At 48.8% G+C, this 22,220-nt stretch overlaps 1 long non-coding RNA gene across 1 annotated transcript; it reads left to right on the top strand.

The window, feature by feature from the left end:
• Nucleotides 1-1,551: 1,551 nt before the first annotated feature.
• On the top strand, nt 1,552-14,522 carry LOC127932203 (uncharacterized). Its single transcript, XR_008144534.1, has 3 exons — nt 1,552-2,383; nt 2,499-2,559; nt 14,366-14,522. It is a non-coding gene; the product is annotated as an uncharacterized LOC127932203 (long non-coding RNA).
• Nucleotides 14,523-22,220: the final 7,698 nt, after the last annotated feature.

Raw genomic sequence — 22,220 nt, 5'->3', positions numbered from 1 at the left:
AACAATTGTTTACAGACAGATTATTTCACTTATAATTCACTGTATCACAATTCCAGTGGGTCAGAAGTTTACATACAAAAGTTGACTGTGTCTTTAAACAGCTTGGAAAATTCCAGGATAATATGTCATGGCTTTAGATGCTTCTGATAGGCTAATTGACATCATTTGAGTCAATTGGAGGTGTACTTGTGGATGTAGTTCAAGGCCTACATTCAAACTCAGTGCCTCTTTGCTTGACATCATGGGAAAATCAAAAGAAATCAGCAAACACCTCCACAAGTCTGGTTGATCCTTGGGAGCAATTTCCAAACACCTGAAGGTACCACGTTCATCTGTACAAACAATAGTACGCAAGTATAAACACCATGGGACCATGTAGCCGTCATACCGCTCAGGAAGGAGACGCGTTCTGTCTCCTAGAAATGAACCTACTTTGGTGCGAAAGGTGCAAATCAATTCCAGAACAACAGCAACGACATATCCTGAAAGGCTGCTCAGCAAGGAAGAAGCCACTGCTCCAAAACCGCCATAAAAAAGCCAGACTACGGTTTGCAACTGAACATTGGGACAAAGATCGTACTTTTTGGAGAAATTTCCTCTGGTCTGATGAAACAAAAATAGAACTGTTTGGCCATAATGACCATTCAGATTTTAGAGGAAAAAGGGGGAGGCTTGCAAGCCGAAGGACACCATCCCAACCGTGAAGCACGGGGTGGCAGCATCATGTTGTGGAGGTGCTTTGCTGCAGGAGGGACTGGTGCATTTCACAAAATTGATGGCTTCATGAGGGAGGAAAATTATGTGGATATATTGAAGCAACATCTCAAGACATCAGTCAGGAAGTTAAAGTTTGGTCGCAAATGGGTCTTCCAAATGGACAATGACCCCAAGCATACTTCCAAAGTTGTGTCAAAATGGCTTAAGGAAAACAAAGTCAAGGTATTGGAGTGGCCATCACAAAGCCCTGACCTCAATCCCATAGAAAATGTGTGGGCAGAACTGAAAAAGCATGTGGGAGCAAGGAGGCCTACAAACCTGACTCATTTACACCAGCTCTGACAGGAGGAATGGGCCAAAATTCACCCAACATCTTGTGGGAAGCTTGTGGAAGGCTACCCAAAAAGTTTGACCCAAGTTAAACAATTTAAAGACAATGCTACCAAATACTAATTGAGTCTATGTAAACTTCTGACCCACTGGGAATGTGATGAAAGAAATAAAATCTGAAATTTCACATTCTTAAAATAAAGTGGTGATCATAACTGACCTAAGACATGGAATTTTTACTCTGATTAAATGTCAGCAATTGTGAAAAACTGAGTTTAAATGTATTTGGCCAAGGTGTATGTAAACTACAGACTTCAATTGTATGTCCCTCTTTATTTATCCTACGGTCCTGACTTGGTGTACAGGGAGAATACTGTAAGTACAGCCCATGATCTGAATTCTGTTGCTGTACATTTAAAAAGTGCTGAACAAATAGTTACATTGACTTCGTCCGTCCTAGCTCATTAATGTCTTAATGGAAATTACGGATGGCCTCTTATCCGCTCATTGACACTTCGAGCTAATTTCTTCACTTAGAAATCAGAGCTTAAGCACTATAAATTGGCTTCAGGTTGTTTTTCTTGGTTTGGAAAACGATGGAGGCCAACTTTAGAGAGAGAGTTAGAGGGTGACGAGGACAAGGACAAGGACAAGGACAAGGACGAGGACGAGGAGGGAAGAGGACAAGGACGAGGAAGAGGACGAGGAGTGGGAAGAGGACAAGGATGAGGAGGGAAGAGGACAAGGACGAGGACGAGGACGAGGAGGGAAGAGGACAAGGACGAGGAGGGAAGAGGACAAGGATGAGGAAGAGGACGAGGAGGGGAAGAGGACAAAGACGAGGAAGAGGATGAGGACGAGGAGGGGAAGAGGACAAGGACGAGGATGAGAACAAGGATGAGGAGGGGAAGAGGACACGGACGAGGACGAGGACAAGGATGAGGAGGGTAAGAGGACAAGGACAAGGACAAGGACGAGGACGTGGAGGGGAAGAGGACACGGACGAGGAAGAGGACGAGGAGGGGAAGAGGACAAGGATGAGGACGAGGACGAGGAAGAGGACAAGGACGAGGAGGGGAAGAGGACAAGGACGAGGAAGAGGACGAGGACGTGGAGGGGAAGAGGACAAGGACGAGGAAGAGGACGAGGAGAGGAAGAGGACAAGGACAAGGAAGAGGAGGAAGGAGAACACAGATGAGATCCGGGCCACTTCGGTTGACCATGTGGAGAGAGAGTTAGACCATGTGTTTGAGTTTCAGGGAGGCTGGGTAGAGGGTCCAGCCTCTACCCAGTACACTGCAGCAAGTGTCATCCGGACCTTTCTAAATGAGAACAGGTAAGTAAACCTACCCTCTATACCATGCTACTGTACTTACAGCACTACAGTGACATTTCATTTCATACTGAAAGAAATCTTGCACCCTAACCATTCACATCATATTTTTTTGCAGTATTGCGAGATGACCCTTCAATGGAGGTTAGGTTGCTAGATCGAATCCCCGAGCTGACAAGGTAAAAATCTGTCATTCTGTCCCTGAACAAGGCAGTAAACCCAATATTCCCCGGTAGGCCGTCAATGAAAATAAGAATTTGTTCTTTAAGTGATTTGCCAATAATGATTTAATATAGGATTTTAAATAAAGGTACAATTCTAACATTTAAAGAAACCGGCAGGAACAACACATATATGGTCATTTCAAATGTTTTAATCCTCACTTGGTTCTCCTGAAACACAGTCAGATTAGGCCGTCTCCTGAAACACAGTCAGATTAGGCCGTCTCCTGAAACACAGTCAGATTAGGCCGTCTCCTGAAACACAGTCAGATTAGGCCGTCTCCTGAAACACAGTCAGATTAGGCCGTCTCCTGAAACACAGTCAGATTAGGCCGTCTCCTGAAACACAGTCAGATTAGGCCGTCTCCTGAAACACAGTCAGATTAGGCCGTCTCCTGAAACACAGTCAGATTAGGCCGTCTCCTGAAACACCGTCAGATTAGGCCGTCTCCTGAAACACAGTCAGATTAGGCCGTCTCCTGAAACACAGTCAGATTAGGCCGTCTCCTGGAAACACAGTCAGATTAGGCCGTCTCCTGAAACACAGTCAGATTAGGCCGTCTCCTGAAACACAGTCAGATTAGGCCGTCTCCTGAAACACAGTCAGATTAGGCCGTCTCCTGAAACACAGTCAGATTAGGCCGTCTCCTGAAACACAGTCAGATTAGGCCGTCTCCTGAAACACAGTCAGATTAGGCCGTCTCCTGAAACACCGTCAGATTAGGCCGTCTCCTGAAACACAGTCAGATTAGGCCGTCTCCTGAAACACAGTCAGATTAGGCCGTCTCCTGAAAACACAGTCAGATTAGGCCGTCTCCTGAAACACAGTCAGATTAGGCCGTCTCCTGAAACACAGTCAGATTAGGCCGTCTCCTGAAACACCGTCAGATTAGGCCGTCTCCTGAAACACAGTCAGATTAGGCCGTCTCCTGAAACACAGTCAGATTAGGCCGTCTCCTGAAACACAGTCAGATTAGGCCGTCTCCTGAAACACAGTCAGATTAGGCCGTCTCCTGAAACACCGTCAGATTAGGCCGTCTCCTGAAACACAGTCAGATTAGGCCGTCTCCTGAAACACCGTCAGATTAGGCCGTCTCTGAAACACAGTCAGATTAGGCCGTCTCCTGAAACACAGTCAGATTAGGCCGTCTCCTGAAACACCGTCAGATTAGGCCGTCTCCTGAAACACAGTCAGATTAGGCCGTCTCCTGAAACACAGTCAGATTAGGCCGTCTCCTGAAACACCGTCAGATTAGGCCGTCTCCTGAAACACAGTCAGATTAGGCCGTCTCCTGAAACACAGTCAGATTAGGCCGTCTCCTGAAACACAGTCAGATTAGGCCGTCTCCTGAAACACAGTCAGATTAGGCCGTCTCCTGAAACACAGTCAGATTAGGCCGTCTCCTGAAACACAGTCAGATTAGGCCGTCTCCTGAAACACAGTCAGATATGGCCGTCTCCTGAAACACAGTCAGATTAGGCCGTCTCCTGAAACACAGTCAGATTAGGCCGTCTCCTGAAACACAGTCAGATTAGGCCGTCTCCTGAAACACCGTCAGATTAGGCCGTCTCCTGAAACACAGTCAGATTAGGCCGTCTCCTGAAACACAGTCAGATTAGGCCGTCTCCTGAAAACCGCTCTCCTGAAACACAGTCAGATTAGGCCGTCTCCTGAAACACAGTCAGATTAGGCCGTCTCCTGAAACACCGTCAGATTAGGCCGTCTCCTGAAACACAGTCAGATTAGGCCGTCTCCTGAAACACAGTCAGATTAGGCCGTCTCCTGAAACACAGTCAGATTAGGCCGTCTCCTGAAACACAGTCAGATTAGGCCGTCTCCTGAAACACAGTCAGATATGGCCGTCTCCTGAAACACAGTCAGATTAGGCCGTCTCCTGAAACACAGTCAGATTAGGCCGTCTCCTGAAACACAGTCAGATTAGGCCGTCTCCTGAAACACAGTCAGATTAGGCCGTCTCCTGAAACACAGTCAGATTAGGCCGTCTCCTGAAACACAGTCATATTAGGCCGTCTCCTGAAACACAGTCAGATTAGGCCGTCTCCTGAAACACAGTCAGATTAGGCCGTCTCCTGAAACACAGTCAGATTAGGCCGTCTCCTGAAACACAGTCAGATTAGGCCGTCTCCTGAAACACAGTCAGATTAGGCCGTCTCCTGAAACACAGTCAGATTAGGCCGTCTCCTGAAACACAGTCAGATTAGGCCGTCTCCTGAAACACCGTCAGATTAGGCCGTCTCCTGAAACACAGTCAGATTAGGCCGTCTCCTGAAACACAGTCAGATTAGGCCGTCTCCTGAAACACAGTCAGATTAGGCCGTCTCCTGAAACACAGTCAGATTAGGCCGTCTCCTGAAACACAGTCAGATTAGGCCGTCTCCTGAAACACCGTCAGATTAGGCCGTCTCCTGAAACACCGTCAGATTAGGCCGTCTCCTGAAACACAGTCAGATTAGGCCGTCTCCTGAAACACAGTCAGATTAGGCCGTCTCCTGAAACACAGTCAGATTAGGCCGTCTCCTGAAACACAGTCAGATTAGGCCGTCTCCTGAAACACAGTCAGATTAGGCCGTCTCCTGAAACACAGTCAGATTAGGCCGTCTCCTGAAACACAGTCAGATATGGCCGTCTCCTGAAACACAGTCAGATTAGGCCGTCTCCTGAAACACAGTCAGATTAGGCCGTCTCCTGAAACACAGTCAGATTAGGCCGTCTCCTGAAACACCGTCAGATTAGGCCGTCTCCTGAAACACAGTCAGATTAGGCCGTCTCCTGAAACACAGTCAGATTAGGCCGTCTCCTGAAACACAGTCAGATTAGGCCGTCTCCTGAAACACAGTCAGATTAGGCCGTCTCCTGAAACACCGTCAGATTAGGCCGTCTCCTGAAACACAGTCAGATTAGGCCGTCTCCTGAAACACAGTCAGATTAGGCCGTCTCCTGAAACACAGTCAGATTAGGCCGTCTCCTGAAACACAGTCAGATTAGGCCGTCTCCTGAAACACAGTCAGATATGGCCGTCTCCTGAAACACAGTCAGATTAGGCCGTCTCCTGAAACACAGTCAGATTAGGCCGTCTCCTGAAACACAGTCAGATTAGGCCGTCTCCTGAAACACAGTCAGATTAGGCCGTCTCCTGAAACACAGTCAGATTAGGCCGTCTCCTGAAACACAGTCAGATTAGGCCGTCTCCTGAAACACAGTCAGATTAGGCCGTCTCCTGAAACACAGTCAGATTAGGCCGTCTCCTGAAACACAGTCAGATTAGGCCGTCTCCTGAAACACAGTCAGATTAGGCCGTCTCCTGAAACACAGTCAGATTAGGCCGTCTCCTGAAACACAGTCAGATTAGGCCGTCTCCTGAAACACCGTCAGATTAGGCCGTCTCCTGAAACACAGTCAGATTAGGCCGTCTCCTGAAACACAGTCAGATTAGGCCGCTCCTGAAACACAGTCAGATTAGGCCGTCTCCTGAAACACAGTCAGATTAGGCCGTCTCCTGAAACACAGTCAGATTAGGCCGTCTCCTGAAACACCGTCAGATTAGGCCGTCTCCTGAAACACAGTCAGATTAGGCCGTCTCCTGAAACACAGTCAGATTAGGCCGTCTCCTGAAACACAGTCAGATTAGGCCGTCTCCTGAAACACAGTCAGATTAGGCCGTCTCCTGAAACACCGTCAGATTAGGCCGTCTCCTGAAACACAGTCAGATTAGGCCGTCTCCTGAAACACAGTCAGATTAGGCCGTCTCCTGAAACACCGTCAGATTAGGCCGTCTCCTGAAACACAGTCAGATTAGGCCGTCTCCTGAAACACAGTCAGATTAGGCCGTCTCCTGAAACACAGTCAGATTAGGCCGTCTCCTGAAACACCGTCAGATTAGGCCGTCTCCTGAAACACAGTCAGATTAGGCCGTCTCCTGAAACACAGTCAGATTAGGCCGTCTCCTGAAACACCGTCAGATTAGGCCGTCTCCTGAAACACAGTCAGATTCGAATTTTGAGCCTGTTATCAAACCCACAAATGCTGATGCTCCAGATACTCAACTAGTCTAAAGAAGAACAGTTTTATTGCTTCATCAACCAGAACAACAATTTTCTGCTGTGCTAACATAATAAGGGTTTTCACATTATCAATTAGCCTTTTAAAATTATAAACTTGGATTAGCTAACACAACGTGCCGTTGGAACACAGGAGTGATGGTTGCTGATAATGAGCCTCTGTAGATATTCCCTAAAAAATCATCCGTTTCCAGCTACAATAGTCATTTACAACATTATCAATGTCTATAACTGCATTTCTGATCAGATTTATGTTATTTTAATGGACAAAAAATTTGCTTTTCTTTAAAAGTGACTCCAAACCTTTGAATGGAAATATATATATATATATATACTATTTCATTTTGAAAACATTATTAATTTCTTTGCAACCCTACCCTTGATAAAGATGAGCAATAGTAATTATATTAAAAATAAAAATGTGAAAATATGTTATTTTATTTTTGTTATACTGAGAGCATGACAGAGGTAGTGACAGAGAGCAATTAATTGGTTTCAGGTCAATTTGTTCAGTAGTTTTGTGATAATTGGTGTGTGTGTCTGTTGGAGGGGGAGTGTACTTACCTGTCCTCTGAGTATTTACAGAGTCCTCCCAGTCTCTGAGTGTTTACAGAGTCCTCCCAGTCTCTGAGTGTTTACAGAGTCCTCCCAGTCTCTGAGTGTTTACAGAGCCCTCCCAGTCTCTGAGTATTAACAGAGTCCTCCCAGACTCTGAGTATTTACAGTCCTCCCAGTCTCTGAGTATTAACAGAGCCCTCCCAGTCTCTGAGTATTAATTAACAGAGCCCTCCCAGTCTCTGAGTATTAACAGAGTCCTCCCAGTCTCTGAGTGTTTACAGAGCCCTCCCAGTCTCTGATTATTAATTAACAGAGTCCTCCCAGTCTCTGAGTATTAACAGAGCCCTCCCAGTCTCTGAGTATTAATTAACAGAGCCCTCCCAGTCTCTGAGTATTAACAGAGTCCTCCCAGTCTCTGAGTGTTTACAGAGCCCTCCCAGTCTCTGAGTATTAACAGAGTCCTCCCAGTCTCTGAGTATTTACAGAGTCCTCCCAGTCTCTGAGTATTAACAGAGTCCTCCCAGTCTCTGAGTATTAACAGAGTCCTCCCAGTCTCTAAGTGTTTACAGAGTCCTCCCAGTCTCTAAGTGTTTACAGAGTCCTCCCAGTCTCTGAGTATTTACAGTCCTCCCAGTCTCTGAGTGTTTACAGAGTCCTCCCAGTCTCTGAGTGTTAACAGAGTCCTCCCAGTCTCTGAGTATTAACAGAGTCCTCCCAGTCTCTGAGTATTAACAGAGTCCTCCCAGTCTCTGAGTATTTACAGAGCCCTCCCAGTCTCTGAGTGTTTACAGAGTCCTCCCAGTCTCTGAGTATTAACAGAGTCCTCCCAGTCTCTGAGTATTAACAGAGTCCTCCCAGTCTCTAAGTGTTTACAGAGTCCTCCCAGTCTCTGAGTGTTTACAGAGTCCTCCCAGTCTCTAAGTGTTTACAGAGTCCTCCCAGTCTCTGAGTGTTTACAGAGTCCTCCCAGTCTCTGAGTATTTACAGAGTCCTCCCAGTCTCTGAGTATTAACAGAGTCCTCCCAGTCTCTGAGTATTTACAGAGTCCTCCCAGTCTCTGAGTATTAACAGAGTCCTCCCAGTCTCTGAGTATTAACAGAGTCCTCCCAGTCTCTAAGTGTTTACATAGTCCTCCCAGTCTCTGAGTGTTTACAGAGTCCTCCCAGTCTCTAAGTGTTTACAGAGTCCTCCCAGTCTCTGAGTGTTTACAGAGCCCTCCCAGTCTCTGAGTATTAACAGAGTCCTCCCAGTCTCTGAGTATTTACAGTCCTCCCAGTCTCTGAGTATTAACAGAGCCCTCCCAGTCTCTGAGTATTAATTAACAGAGCCCTCCCAGTCTCTGAGTATTAACAGAGTCCTCCCAGTCTCTGAGTGTTTACAGAGCCCTCCCAGTCTCTGAGTATTAATTAACAGAGTCCTCCCAGTCTCTGAGTATTAACAGAGCCCTCCCAGTCTCTGAGTATTAATTAACAGAGCCCTCCCAGTCTCTGAGTATTAACAGAGTCCTCCCAGTCTCTGAGTGTTTACAGAGCCCTCCCAGTCTCTGAGTATTAACAGAGTCCTCCCAGTCTCTGAGTATTAACAGAGTCCTCCCAGTCTCTGAGTATTTACAGAGTCCTCCCAGTCTCTGAGTATTAACAGAGTCCTCCCAGTCTCTGAGTATTAACAGAGTCCTCCCAGTCTCTGAGTATTAACAGAGTCCTCCCAGTCTCTAAGTGTTTACAGAGTCCTCCCAGTCTCTAAGTGTTTACAGAGTCCTCCCAGTCTCTGAGTATTTACAGTCCTCCCAGTCTCTGAGTGTTTACAGAGTCCTCCCAGTCTCTGAGTGTTAACAGAGTCCTCCCAGTCTCTGAGTATTAACAGAGTCCTCCCAGTCTCTGAGCATTAACAGAGTCCTCCCAGTCTCTGAGTATTTACAGAGCCCTCCCAGTCTCTGAGTGTTTACAGAGTCCTCCCAGTCTCTGAGTATTAACAGAGTCCTCCCAGTCTCTGAGTATTAACAGAGTCCTCCCAGTCTCTAAGTGTTTACAGAGTCCTCCCAGTCTCTGAGTGTTTACAGAGTCCTCCCAGTCTCTAAGTGTTTACAGAGTCCTCCCAGTCTCTGAGTGTTTACAGAGTCCTCCCAGTCTCTGAGTATTTACAGAGTCCTCCCAGTCTCTGAGTATTAACAGAGTCCTCCCAGTCTCTGAGTATTTACAGAGTCCTCCCAGTCTCTGAGTATTAACAGAGTCCTCCCAGTCTCTGAGTATTAACAGAGTCCTCCCAGTCTCTAAGTGTTTACATAGTCCTCCCAGTCTCTGAGTGTTTACAGAGTCCTCCCAGTCTCTAAGTGTTTACAGAGTCCTCCCAGTCTCTGAGTGTTTACAGAGTCCTCCCAGTCTCTGAGTATTTACAGAGTCCTCCCAGTCTCTGAGTATTAACAGAGTCCTCCCAGTCTCTGAGTATTTACAGTCCTCCCAGTCTCTGAGTGTTTACAGAGTCCTCCCAGTCTCTGAGTGTTTACAGAGTCCTCCCAGTCTCTGAGTGTTTACAGAGCCCTCCCAGTCTCTGAGTATTAACAGAGTCCTCCCAGTCTCTGAGTATTTACAGTCCTCCCAGTCTCTGAGTATTAACAGAGCCCTCCCAGTCTCTGAGTATTAATTAACAGAGCCCTCCCAGTCTCTGAGTATTAACAGAGTCCTCCCAGTCTCTGAGTGTTTACAGAGCCCTCCCAGTCTCTGAGTATTAATTAACAGAGTCCTCCCAGTCTCTGAGTATTAACAGAGCCCTCCCAGTCTCTGAGTATTAATTAACAGAGCCCTCCCAGTCTCTGAGTATTAACAGAGTCCTCCCAGTCTCTGAGTGTTTACAGAGCCCTCCCAGTCTCTGAGTATTAACAGAGTCCTCCCAGTCTCTGAGTATTTACAGAGTCCTCCCAGTCTCTGAGTATTAACAGAGTCCTCCCAGTCTCTGAGTATTAACAGAGTCCTCCCAGTCTCTGAGTATTAACAGAGTCCTCCCAGTCTCTAAGTGTTTACAGAGTCCTCCCAGTCTCTAAGTGTTTACAGAGTCCTCCCAGTCTCTGAGTATTTACAGTCCTCCCAGTCTCTGAGTGTTTACAGAGTCCTCCCAGTCTCTGAGTGTTAACAGAGTCCTCCCAGTCTCTGAGTATTAACAGAGTCCTCCCAGTCTCTGAGCATTAACAGAGTCCTCCCAGTCTCTGAGTGTTTACAGAGTCCTCCCAGTCTCTGAGTATTAACAGAGTCCTCCCAGTCTCTGAGTATTTACAGAGCCCTCCCAGTCTCTGAGTGTTTACAGAGTCCTCCCAGTCTCTGAGTATTAACAGAGTCCTCCCAGTCTCTGAGTATTAACAGAGTCCTCCCAGTCTCTGAGTATTTACAGTCCTCCCAGTCTCTGAGTATTAACAGAGTCCTCCCAGTCTCTGAGTATTAACAGAGTCCTCCCAGTCTCTAAGTGTTTACATAGTCCTCCCAGTCTCTGAGTGTTTACAGAGTCCTCCCAGTCTCTAAGTGTTTACAGAGTCCTCCCAGTCTCTGAGTGTTTACAGAGTCCTCCCAGTCTCTGAGTATTTACAGAGTCCTCCCAGTCTCTGAGTATTAACAGAGTCCTCCCAGTCTCTGAGTATTTACAGTCCTCCCAGTCTCTGAGTGTTTACAGAGTCCTCCCAGTCTCTGAGTATTTACAGAGTCCTCCCAGTCTCTGAGTGTTTACAGAGTCCTCCCAGTCTCTGAGTATTAACAGAGTCCTCCCAGTCTCTGAGTGTTTACAGAGTCCTCCCAGTCTCTGAGTGTTTACAGAGTCCTCCCAGTCTCTGAGTGTTTACAGAGTCCTCCCAGTCTCTGAGTATTTACAGAGTCCTCCCAGTCTCTGAGTGTTTACAGAGTCCTCCCAGTCTCTGAGTGTTTACAGAGTCCTCCCAGTCTCTGAGTGTTTACAGAGTCCTCCCAGTCTCTGAGTGTTTACAGAGTCCTCCCAGTCTCTGAGTGTTTACAGAGTCCTCCCAGTCTCTAAGTATTTACAGAGTCCTCCCAGTCTCTGAGTGTTTACAGAGTCCTCCCAGTCTCTGAGTATTAACAGAGTCCTCCCAGTCTCTGAGTGTTTACAGAGTCCTCCCAGTCTCTAAGTATTTACAGAGTCCTCCCAGTCTCTGAGTATTAACAGAGTCCTCCCAGTCTCTGAGTATTTACAGAGTCCTCCCAGTCTCTGAGTGTTTACAGAGTCCTCCCAGTCTCTGAGTATTAACAGAGTCCTCCCAGTCTCTGAGTGTTTACAGAGTCATCCCAGTCTCTGAGTATGTACAGAGTCCTCCCAGTCTCTGAGTATGTACAGAGTCCTCCCAGTCTCTGAGTGTTTACAGAGTCCTCCCAGTCTCTGAGTGTTTACAGAGTCCTCCCAGTCTCTGAGTATTAATTAACAGAGTCCTCCCAGTCTCTGAGTATTAACAGAGCCCTCCCAGTCTCTGAGTGTTTACAGAGCCCTCCCAGTCTCTGAGTGTTTACAGAGTCCTCCCAGTCTCTGAGTATTAACAGAGTCCTCCCAGTCTCTGAGTATTAACAGAGCCCTCCCAGTCTCTGAGTATTTACAGAGTCCTCCCAGTCTCTGAGTATTAACAGAGTCCTCCCAGTCTCTAAGTGTTTACAGAGTCCTCCCAGTCTCTGAGTGTTTACAGAGTCCTCCCAGTCTCTGAGTGTTTACAGAGTCCTCCCAGTCTCTGAGTGTTTACAGAGTCCTCCCAGTCTCTGAGTGTTTACAGAGTCCTCCCAGTCTCTGAGTGTTTACAGAGTCCTCCCAGTCTCTAAGTATTTACAGAGTCCTCCCAGTCTCTGAGTGTTTACAGAGTCCTCCCAGTCTCTAAGTATTTACAGAGTCCTCCCAGTCTCTGAGTATTAACAGAGTCCTCCCAGTCTCTGAGTATTTACAGAGTCCTCCCAGTCTCTGAGTATTAACAGAGCCCTCCCAGTCTCTGAGTGTTTACAGAGTCCTCCCAGTCTCTGAGTATTAACAGAGCCCTCCCAGTCTCTGAGTGTTTACAGAGTCCTCCCAGTCTCTGAGTGTTTACAGAGTCCTCCCAGTCTCTGAGTATTAACAGAGTCCTCCCAGTCTCTGAGTGTTTACAGAGTCATCCCAGTCTCTGAGTATGTACAGAGTCCTCCCAGTCTCTGAGTATGTACAGAGTCCTCCCAGTCTCTGAGTGTTTACAGAGTCCTCCCAGTCTCTGAGTGTTTACAGAGTCCTCCCAGTCTCTGAGTATTAATTAACAGAGTCCTCCCAGTCTCTGAGTATTAACAGAGCCCTCCCAGTCTCTGAGTGTTTACAGAGTCCTCCCAGTCTCTGAGTATTTACAGAGTCCTCCCAGTCTCTGAGTGTTTACAGAGTCCTCCCAGTCTCTGAGTGTTTACAGAGTCATCCCAGTCTCTGAGTATGTACAGAGTCCTCCCAGTCTCTGAGTATGTACAGAGTCCTCCCAGTCTCTGAGTATGTACAGAGTCCTCCCAGTCTCTGAGTATGTACAGAGTCATCCCAGTCTCTGAGTATGTACAGAGTCCTCCCAGTCTCTGAGTATTTACAGAGTCCTCCCAGTCTCTGAGTGTTTACGGAGTCCTCCCAGTCTCTGAGTGTTTACAGAGTCCTCTCAGTCTCTGAGTATTTACAGAGTCCTCCCAGTCTCTGAGTATGTACAGAGTCCTCCCAGTCTCTGAGTATGTACAGAGTCATCCCAGTCTCTGAGTGTTTACAGAGTCCTCCCAGTCTCTGAGTGTTTACAGAGTCCTCTCAGTCTCTGAGTATTTACAGAGTCCTCCCAGTCTCTGAGTATGTACAGAGTCCTCCCAGTCTCTGAGTATGTACAGAGTCATCCCAGTCTCTGAGTATGTACAGAGTCCTCCCAGTCTCTGAGTATTTACAGAGTCCTCTCAGTCTCTGAGTATTTACAGAGTCCTCCCAGTCTCCGAGTGTTTACAGAGTCCTCCCAGTCTCTGAGCATTTACAGAGTCCTCCCAGTCTCTGAGTATTTACAGAGTCCTCCCAGTCTCTGAGTGTTTACAGAGTCCTCCCAGTCTCTGAGTGTTTACAGAGTCCTCCCAGTCTCTGAGTGTTTACAGAGTCCTCCCAGTCTCTGAGTATTTACAGAGTCCTCCCAGTCTCTGAGTATTAACAGAGTCCTCCCAGTCTCTGAGTATTTACAGAGTCCTCCCAGTCTCTGAGTGTTTACAGAGTCCTCCCAGTCTCTGAGTGTTAACAGAGTCCTCCCAGTCTCTGAGTATTTACAGTCCTCCCAGTCTCTGAGTGTTTACAGAGTCCTCCCAGTCTCTGAGTGTTTACAGAGTCCTCCCAGTCTCCGAGTATTAACAGAGTCCTCCCAGTCTCTGAGTGTTTACAGAGTCCTCCCAGTCTCTGAGTATTAACAGAGACCTCCCAGTCTCTGAGTATTTACAGAGTCCTCCCAGTCTCTGAGTATTAACAGAGTCCTCCCAGTCTCTGAGTATTAACAGAGTCCTCCCAGTCTCTGAGTGTTTACAGAGTCCTCCCAGTCTCTGAGTATTAACAGAGTCCTCCCAGTCTCTGAGTGTTTACAGAGTCCTCCCAGTCTCTGAGTGTTTACAGAGTCCTCCCAGTCTCTGAGTGTTTACAGAGTCCTCCCAGTCTCTGAGTATTAATTAACAGAGTCCTCCCAGTCTCTGAGTGTTTACAGAGTCCTCCCAGTCTCTGAGTATTAATTAACAGAGTCCTCCCAGTCTCTGAGTGTTTACAGAGTCCTCCCAGTCTCTGAGTATTAATTAACAGAGTCCTCCCAGTCTCTGAGTATTAATTAACAGAGTCCTCCCAGTCGCTGAGTGTTTACAGAGTCCTCCCAGTCTCTGAGTGTTTACAGAGTCCTCCCAGTCTCTGAGTATTTACAGAGTCCTCCCAGTCTCTGAGTGTTTACAGAGCCCTCCCAGTCTCTGAGTGTTTACAGAGTCCTCCCAGTCTCTGAGTATTTACAGAGTCCTCCCAGTCTCTGAGTATTTACAGAGTCCTCCCAGTCTCTGAGTATTTACAGAGTCCTCCCAGTCTCTGAGTATTTACAGAGTCCTCCCAGTCTCTGACGGTTGTCAACTATGTTTGTTTTCTATCCCTTCTAATGTAGTGTACCCTGCGCGCACCACCCATGTGGAATTCCTGGTCTCCGGCAGTGTTTGGAACTGCCGATGTGCAGTCAACAAGAACGAGTTCATCTCACTCTATACTGCCCTTCAGTCCCTAGACGATTTGGCCCTGACGGAGACATGGTTTACCCCAGAGAACATTTTAATTCCATGCTGTCACTGTGACTGATCCACTCAAGCTTAACATCTATCGCCCACCAGGTGCCCTTAATAAAGACTTCTTCAATGAGCTGGACACCTTGATAAGCTAATTTCCTGACGATGGCTCACCAATCATTGTACAGGGCAACTTCAATCTCTTTGATTAATCTATTTCCCCTCCTTCCTCTTTAGACCTCACCCTTTGACAGTCCCCTCCCACTCACAAGGCAGGCAATACGCTTGACCTCATCTTTACAAGAGGCTTTTCTCCCCCTAATCTCACTGTCACCTCCTCCAGGTCTCTGTTCTCCTACTAATCTCACTGTAACCCCCTCCACGTCTCTGTTCTCCTACTAATCTCACTGTAACCCCCCTCCAGGTCTCTGTTCTCCTACTAATCTCACTGTAACCCCTCCAGGTCTCTGTTCTCCTACTAATCTCACTGTAACCTCCTCCAGGTCTCTGTTCTCCTACTAATCTCACTGTAACCCCCTCCACGTCTCTGTTCTCCTACTAATCTCACTGTCACCTCCTTCAGGTCTCTGTTCTCCTACTAATCTCACTGTCACCTCCTCCAGGTCTCTGTTCTCCTACTAATCTCACTGTAACCTCCTCCAGGTCTCTGTTCTCCTACTAATCTCACTGTAACCCCCTCCAGGTCTCTGTTTTCCTACTAATCTCACTGTAACCCCCTCCAGGTCTCTGTTCTCCTACTAACCTCACTGTAACCCCCTCCAGGTCTCTGTTCTCCTACTAATCTCACTGTAACCCCCCCCCCTCCAGGTCTCTGTTCTCCTACTAACCTCACTGTAACCTCCTCCAGGTCTCTGTTCTCCTACTAATCTCACTGTCCCTCCTCCAGGTCTCTGTTCTCCTACTAATCTCACTGTAACCCCCTCCAGGTCTCTGTTCTCCTACTAATCTCACTGTAACCTCCTCCAGGTCTCTGTTCTCCTACTAGTCTCACTGTAACCTCCTCCAGGTCTCTGTTCTCCTACTAATCTCACTGTCACCTCCTCCAGGTCTCTGTTCTCCTACTAATCTCACTGTAACCTCCTCCAGGTCTCTGTTCTCCTACTAATCTCACTGTCACCTCCTCCAGGTCTCTGTTCTCCTACTAATCTCACTGTAACCTCCTCCAGGTCTCTGTTCTCCTACTAATCTCACTGTAACCCCCTCCAGGTCTCTGTTCTCCTACTAATCTCACTGTAACCTCCTCCAGGTCTCTGTTCTCCTACTAATCTCACTGTAACCCCCTCCAGATCTCTGTTCTCCTACTAATCTCAGTGTAACCCCCTCCAGGTCTCTGTTCTCCTACTAATCTCACTGTAACCTCCTCCAGGTCGCTGTTCTCCTACTAATCTCACTGTAACCCCCTCCAGGTCTCTGTTCTCCTACTAATCCCACTGTAACCTCCTCCAGGTCTCTGTTCTCCTACTAATCTCACTGTAACCCCCCTCCAGGTCTCTGTTCCCCTACTAATCTCACTGTAACCCCCCTCCAGGTCTCTGTTCCCCTACTAATCTCACTGTAACCTCCTCCAGGTCTCTGTTCTCCTACTAATCTCACTGTAACCTGCGCCAGGTCTCTATTCTACTACTAATCTCACTGTAACCCCCTCCAGGTCTCTGTTCTACTACTAATCTCACTGTAACCCCCTCCAGGTCTCTGTTCTCCTACTAATCTCACTGTAACCCCCCTCCAGGTCTCTGTTCTCCTACTAATCTCACTGTAACCCCTTCCAGATCTCTGTTCTCCTACTAATCTCACTGTAACCTCCTCCAGGTCTCTGTTCTCCTAGTAATCTCACTGTAACCTGCGCCAGGTCTCTATTCTACTACTAATCTCACTGTAACCCCCTCCAGGTCTCTGTTCTACTACTAATCTCACTGTAACCCCTTCCAGATCTCTGTTCTCCTACTAATCTCACTGTAACCCCCCTCCAGGTCTCTGTTCTCCTACTAATCTCACTGTCACCTCCTCCAGGTCTCTGTTCTCCTACTAATCTCACTGTCACCTCCTCCAGGTCTCTGTTCTCCTACTAATCTCACTGTAACCCCCTCCAGGTCTCTGTTCTCCTACTAATCTCACTGTAACCTCCTCCAGGTCTCTGTTCTCCTACTAATCTCACTGTAACCTCCTCCAGGTCTCTGTTCTCCTACTAATCTCACTGTAACCCCCTCCAGGTCTCTGTTCTCCTACTAATCTCACTGTAACCCCCTCCAGGTCTCTGTTCTCCTACTAATCTCACTGTCACCTCCTCCAGGTCTCTGTTCTCCTACTAATCTCACTGTAACCCCCTCCAGGTCTCTGTTCTCCTACTAATCTCACTGTAACCCCCTCCAGGTCTCTGTTCTCCTACTAATCTCACTGTCACCTCCTCCAGGTCTCTGTTCTCCTACTAATCTCACTGTCACCTCCAGGTCTCTGTTCTCCTACTAATCTCACTGTAACCTCCTCCAGGTTTCTGTTCTCCTACTAATCTCACTGTCACCTCCAGGTCTCTGTTCTCCTACTAATCTCACTGTCACCTCCTCCAGGTCTCTGTTCTCCTACTAATCTCACTGTCACCTCCTCCAGGTCTCTGTTCTCCTACTAATCTCACTGTAACCTCCTCCAGGTCTCTGTTCTCCTACTAATCTCACTGTCACCTCCTCCAGGTCTCTGTTCTCCTACTAATCTCACTGTAACCTCCTCCAGGTTTCTGTTCGTCTCAGTAGGGGACCCTTGCAAGATCTGAGCAAGCCCAAAAATCCAAAAATAACAAAAAAAAATATATTTCAAAACATGTGCCATGGGGCAATGCTAAACATTTGGAGTTTTATAGCTATAACTTTGCTGATAACTTAAAAATAGTGCATAAAAAATGCACTTACTGCAACTGTGATATGTGGTTGTCTCACCTAGCTATTTGAAGATGAATGCACAAACTGTAAGTTGCTTTGAATAAATTACTAAAATGTAAATTGTTAATGTAAAATGCAATCGAGAGTGAGAGCATGCAGGCATAGCAGAGTAGAGCAGACAAAGGTAGTTCTGTCCTCGGTACCCCTGCCTCCATGCCTCAGCTTGAGGAGCGACCGACTGACCGACCAGTGGAAAATTCCGCCTCAGCTCTGTGCCAGGGCCAGGGGCCAGGGACCAGGGACCAGGGACCAGGGACCAGGGACCAGGGACCAGGGACCAGGGACCAGGGACCAGGGGCCAGGGACCAGGGGCCAGGGGCCAGGGACCAGGGGCCAGGGACCAGGTACCAGGGACCAGGGACCAGGGACCAGGGACCAGGGACCAGGGGCCACGGGCCAGGGACCAGGGGCCAGGGACCAGGGACCAGGGGCCATGGGCCAGGGACCAGGGACCAGGGGCCAGGGGCCAGGGACCAGGGACCAGGAACAAGGGACCAGGAACCAGGGGCCAGGAACATGGGACCAGGAACCAGGGGCCAGTGACCAGGGACCAGGGACCAGGGACCAGGGACCAGGAACCAGAGGCCAGGGACCAGGGGCCAGGGACCAGGGACCAGGGACCAGGAACAAGGGACCAGGAACCAGGGGCCAGGAACAAGGGACCAGGAACCAGGGGCCAGTGACCAGTGACCAGGGACCAGGAACAAGGGACCAGGAACCAGGGACCAGGAACCAGGGACCAGGGACCAGGAACAAGGGACCAGGAACCAGGGGCCAGGAACAAGGGACCAGGAACCAGGGACCAGGGACCAGGGACCAGGAACAAGGGACCAGGAACCAGGGGCCAGGGACCAGGGACCAGGGACCAGGGACCAGGGACCAGGGAACAGGGAACAGGGACCAGGGACCAGGGACCAGGGACCAGGAACAAGGGACCAGGAACCAGGGGCCAGGGACCAGGGAACAGGGACCAGGGACCAGGGACCAGGGGCCAGGGACCAGGGACCAGGGACCAGGAACCAGGGACCAGGAACCAGGGGCCAGGAACAAGGGACCAGGAACCAGGGGCCAGGGACCAGGGACCAGGGGCCAGGGGCCAGGAACAAGGGACCAGGGGCCAGGGACCAGGGACCAGGGAACAGGGACCAGGGACCAGGGACCAGGAACCAGAGGCCAGGGACCAGGGACCAGGAACCAGAGGCCAGGGACCAGGGAACAGGGAACCAGGGGCCAGGGACCAGGGACCAGGGAACAGGGAACAGGGAACAGGGACCAGGGACCAGGGATCAGGGACCAGGGACCAGGGACCAGGGAACAGGGACCAGGGACCAGGGATCAGGGACCAGGGACCAGGGACCAGGGACCACTCACAAACGCACTATGCCAGGCCTTACAAACCAACAAAGATCTCACGGTAACTCTTAAGTTTTCAATGTTTGTCCAGGTGGGAATAAAAAAAATGTTGACAGTGAAGTTGAGCCATTCATTCTGACAGGTTAAGGTAAGGGTATTGGTATGGTGAAGTTGAGCCATTCATTCTGACTGGTATGTTCATGTTAACCTTAGTGGACAGTATTGAAGACATCTCCCTACTAGATGGTAATAGGTGCTCACGTTGTCCTTAGTGGACAGTATTGAAGACATCTCCCTACTAGATGGTAATAGGTGCTCACGTTGTCCTTAGTGGACAGTATTGAAGACATCTCCCTACTAGATGGTAATAGGTGCTCACGTTGTCCTTAGTGGACAGTATTGAAGACATGTCCCTACTAGATGGTAATAGGTGCTCACGTTGTCCCTAGTGGACAGTATTGAAGACATCTCCCTACTAGATGGTAATAGGTGCTCACGTTGTCCCTAGTGGACAGTATTGAAGACATGTCCCTACTAGATGGTAATAGATGCTCACGTTGACCCTAGTGGACAGTATTGAAGACATGTCCCTACTAGATGGTAATAGGTGCTCACGTTGTCCCTAGTGGACAGTATTGAAGACATGTCCCTACTAGATGGTAATAGGTGCTCACGTTGTCCCTAGTGGACAGTATTGAAGACATCTCCCTACTAGATGGTAATAGGTGCTCACGTTGTCCCTAGTGGACAGTATTGAAGACATGTCCCTACTAGATGGTAATAGGTGTTTCTCCTCAGCCCTGTATAGAACCTTTACTCCTCAGCCCTGTATAGAACCTTTACTCCTCAGCCCTGTATAGAACCAGCCATGTATAGAACCTTTACTCCTCAGCCCTGTATAGAACCTTTACTCCTCAGCCCTGTATAGAACCAGCCATGTATAGAACCTTTACTCCTCAGCCCTGTATAGAACCAGCCCTGTATAGAACCAGCCCTGTATAGAACCTTTACTCCTCAGCCCTGTATAGAACCAGCACTGTATAGAACCAGCCCTCTCCAGCCCTGTATAGAACCAGCCCTGTATAGAACCAGCCCTGTATAGAACCAGCCCTGAATAGAACCTTTTGTCCTCAGCCCTGCGTAGAACCAGCTGGAGCTCCGGGAGACGTATCTAACATGCTAACCCGACCGTCTGGTCATCTAGCACATGTTGATTTTGTACACCCACAAGAGATGCGATCAGGATAATATCTGAACCAACCATATTAAAAGTTATATTTTAGCTCCTGGCTATGCAGACGCTCGTTTCGGCGCTCCAGCAGCGTGGGCGATTGAATAACATGTCCTGTATGTGTAAATGTATTTTCCAACGCGAGCAGTGTGGTCAGCATGTCAGACGAAAGTAAGCACAAACACACACCATTCCTTACAGATTGGAGGAGAAGAAAGGTGAACTCCTTGTTGCCTCTCCTTCTCAGGCATTCCTCGGCCACCTGCACTCACTTAACGTGAGGGAGAGAGGAGGAGAGAGGGAGAGAGGGAGGAGAGGGAGGGACAGAGAGAGAGAAATAGGGAGGAGGGAGGAGAGGGACAGAGGGAGAGAGAAGTAGGGAGGAGGGAGGAGAGGGACAGAGAGAAGGAGATGGAGGGAGGAGGAGGTGTCCTCTGCTCAGCAGCAGTCTTGTTTGTTCACTGCAACAAGAAGTTTGGTTTTAATGAGAACTTCTGCCAAGAGCTGAGGTAGTAACTGTTCTCTCTCTCTCTCTCTCTCTCTCTCTCTCTCTATCTCTCTCTCTCTCTCTCTCTCTCTCTCTCTCTCTCTCTCTCTCTCTCTCTCTCTCTCTCTCTCTCTCTCTCTCTCTCTCTCTCTCTCTCTCTCTCTCTCTCTCTCTCTCTGTCTCTCTAGCCCCCCCCTCTCTCTCTAGCCCCCTCTCTCTCTCACTCTCTCTCTCTCTAGCCCCCCTGGTCTCTCTCTCTCTCTCTCTCTCTCTCTGTCTCTCTCTCTCTCTCCCTCTCTCTCTGTCTCTCTCTCTCTCTCTCTCTCTCTCTCCTCTCTCTCTCTCTCTCTCTCTCTCTCTCTCTCTCTCTCTCTCTCTCTCTCTCTCTCTCTCTCTCTCTCTCTCTCCTCTCTCTCTCTCTCTCTCTCTCTCTCTCTCAATCACTTAAAGGGTAGTGATTATGAGCCGTCCTCCCCTCACCATCAGCTCCCTGGTGTAATTAAGGGTAGTGATTATGAGCCGTCCTCCTCACCAGCCTCCCTGGTGTAATTAAGGGTAGTGATTATGAGCCGTCCTCCCCTCACCAGCCTCCCTGGTGTAATTAAGGGTAGGTCTGCTATTATGTCCTCCCTCATCAGCCTCCCCTGGTAATTAAGGGTAGTGATTATGAGCCGTCCTCCCCTCACCAGCCTCCCCTGGTGTAATTAAGGGTAGTGATTATGAGCCGTCCTCCCCTCACCAGCCTCCCCTGGTGTAATTAAGGGTAGTGATTATGAGCCGTCCTCCTCACCAGCCTCCCTGGTGTAATTAAGGGTAGTGATTATGAGCCGTCCTCCCCTCACCAGCCTCCCTGGTGTAATTAAGGGTAGTGATTATGAGCCGTCCTCCCCTCACCAGCCTCCCTGGTGTAATTAAGGGTAGTGATTATGAGCCGTCCTCCCCTCACCAGCCTCCCCTGGTGTAATTAGTGATTATGAGCCGTCCTCCCCTCACCAGTCCTGGTGTGATAGTGATTATGAGCCGTCCTCCTCACCAGCCTCCCTGGTGTATCAGGGTAGTGATTATGAGCCTCCCACCAGCCTCCTGGTGTAATTAAGGGTAGTGATTATGAGCCGTCCTCCCCTCACCAGCCTCCCCTGGTGTAATTAAGGGTAGTGATTATGAGCCGTCCTCCCCTCACCAGCCCCCTGGTGTAATTAAGGGTAGTGATTATGAGCCGTCACCAGCCTCCCTGGTGTAATTAAGGGTAGTGATTATGAGCCGTCCTCCCTCACCAGCCTCCCTGGTGTAATTAAGGGTAGTGATTATGAGCCGTCCTCCCCTCACCAGCCTCCCTGGTGTAATTAAGGGTAGTGATTATGAGCCTCCCTCACCAGCCTCCTCCCGTCCTCCCCACCAGCCTCCCTGGTGTAATTAAGGGTAGTGATTATGAGCCGTCCTCCCTCCTCATCAGCCTCCCCTGGTGTAATTAAGGGTAGTGATTATGAGCCGTCCTCCCCTCACCAGCCTCCCTGGTGTAATTAAGGGTAGTGATTATGAGCCGTCCTCCCCTCACCAGCCTCCCCTGGTGTACCAGCCTCCCCTGGTGTAATTAAGGGTAGTGATTATGAGCCGTCCTCCCCTCACCAGCCTCCCTGGTGTAATTAAGGGTAGTGATTATGAGCCGTCCTCCCCTCACCAGCCTCCCCTGGTGTAATTAAGGGTAGTGATTATGAGCC

This window comes from Oncorhynchus keta, chromosome 1 (genome assembly GCF_023373465.1).
Source record: "Oncorhynchus keta strain PuntledgeMale-10-30-2019 chromosome 1, Oket_V2, whole genome shotgun sequence".
In the NCBI taxonomy this organism is placed as follows: domain Eukaryota; kingdom Metazoa; phylum Chordata; class Actinopteri; order Salmoniformes; family Salmonidae; genus Oncorhynchus; species Oncorhynchus keta.
Note: the sequence above shows the minus strand (reverse complement) of the source record. Positions and strands in the feature narration are given on the sequence as shown.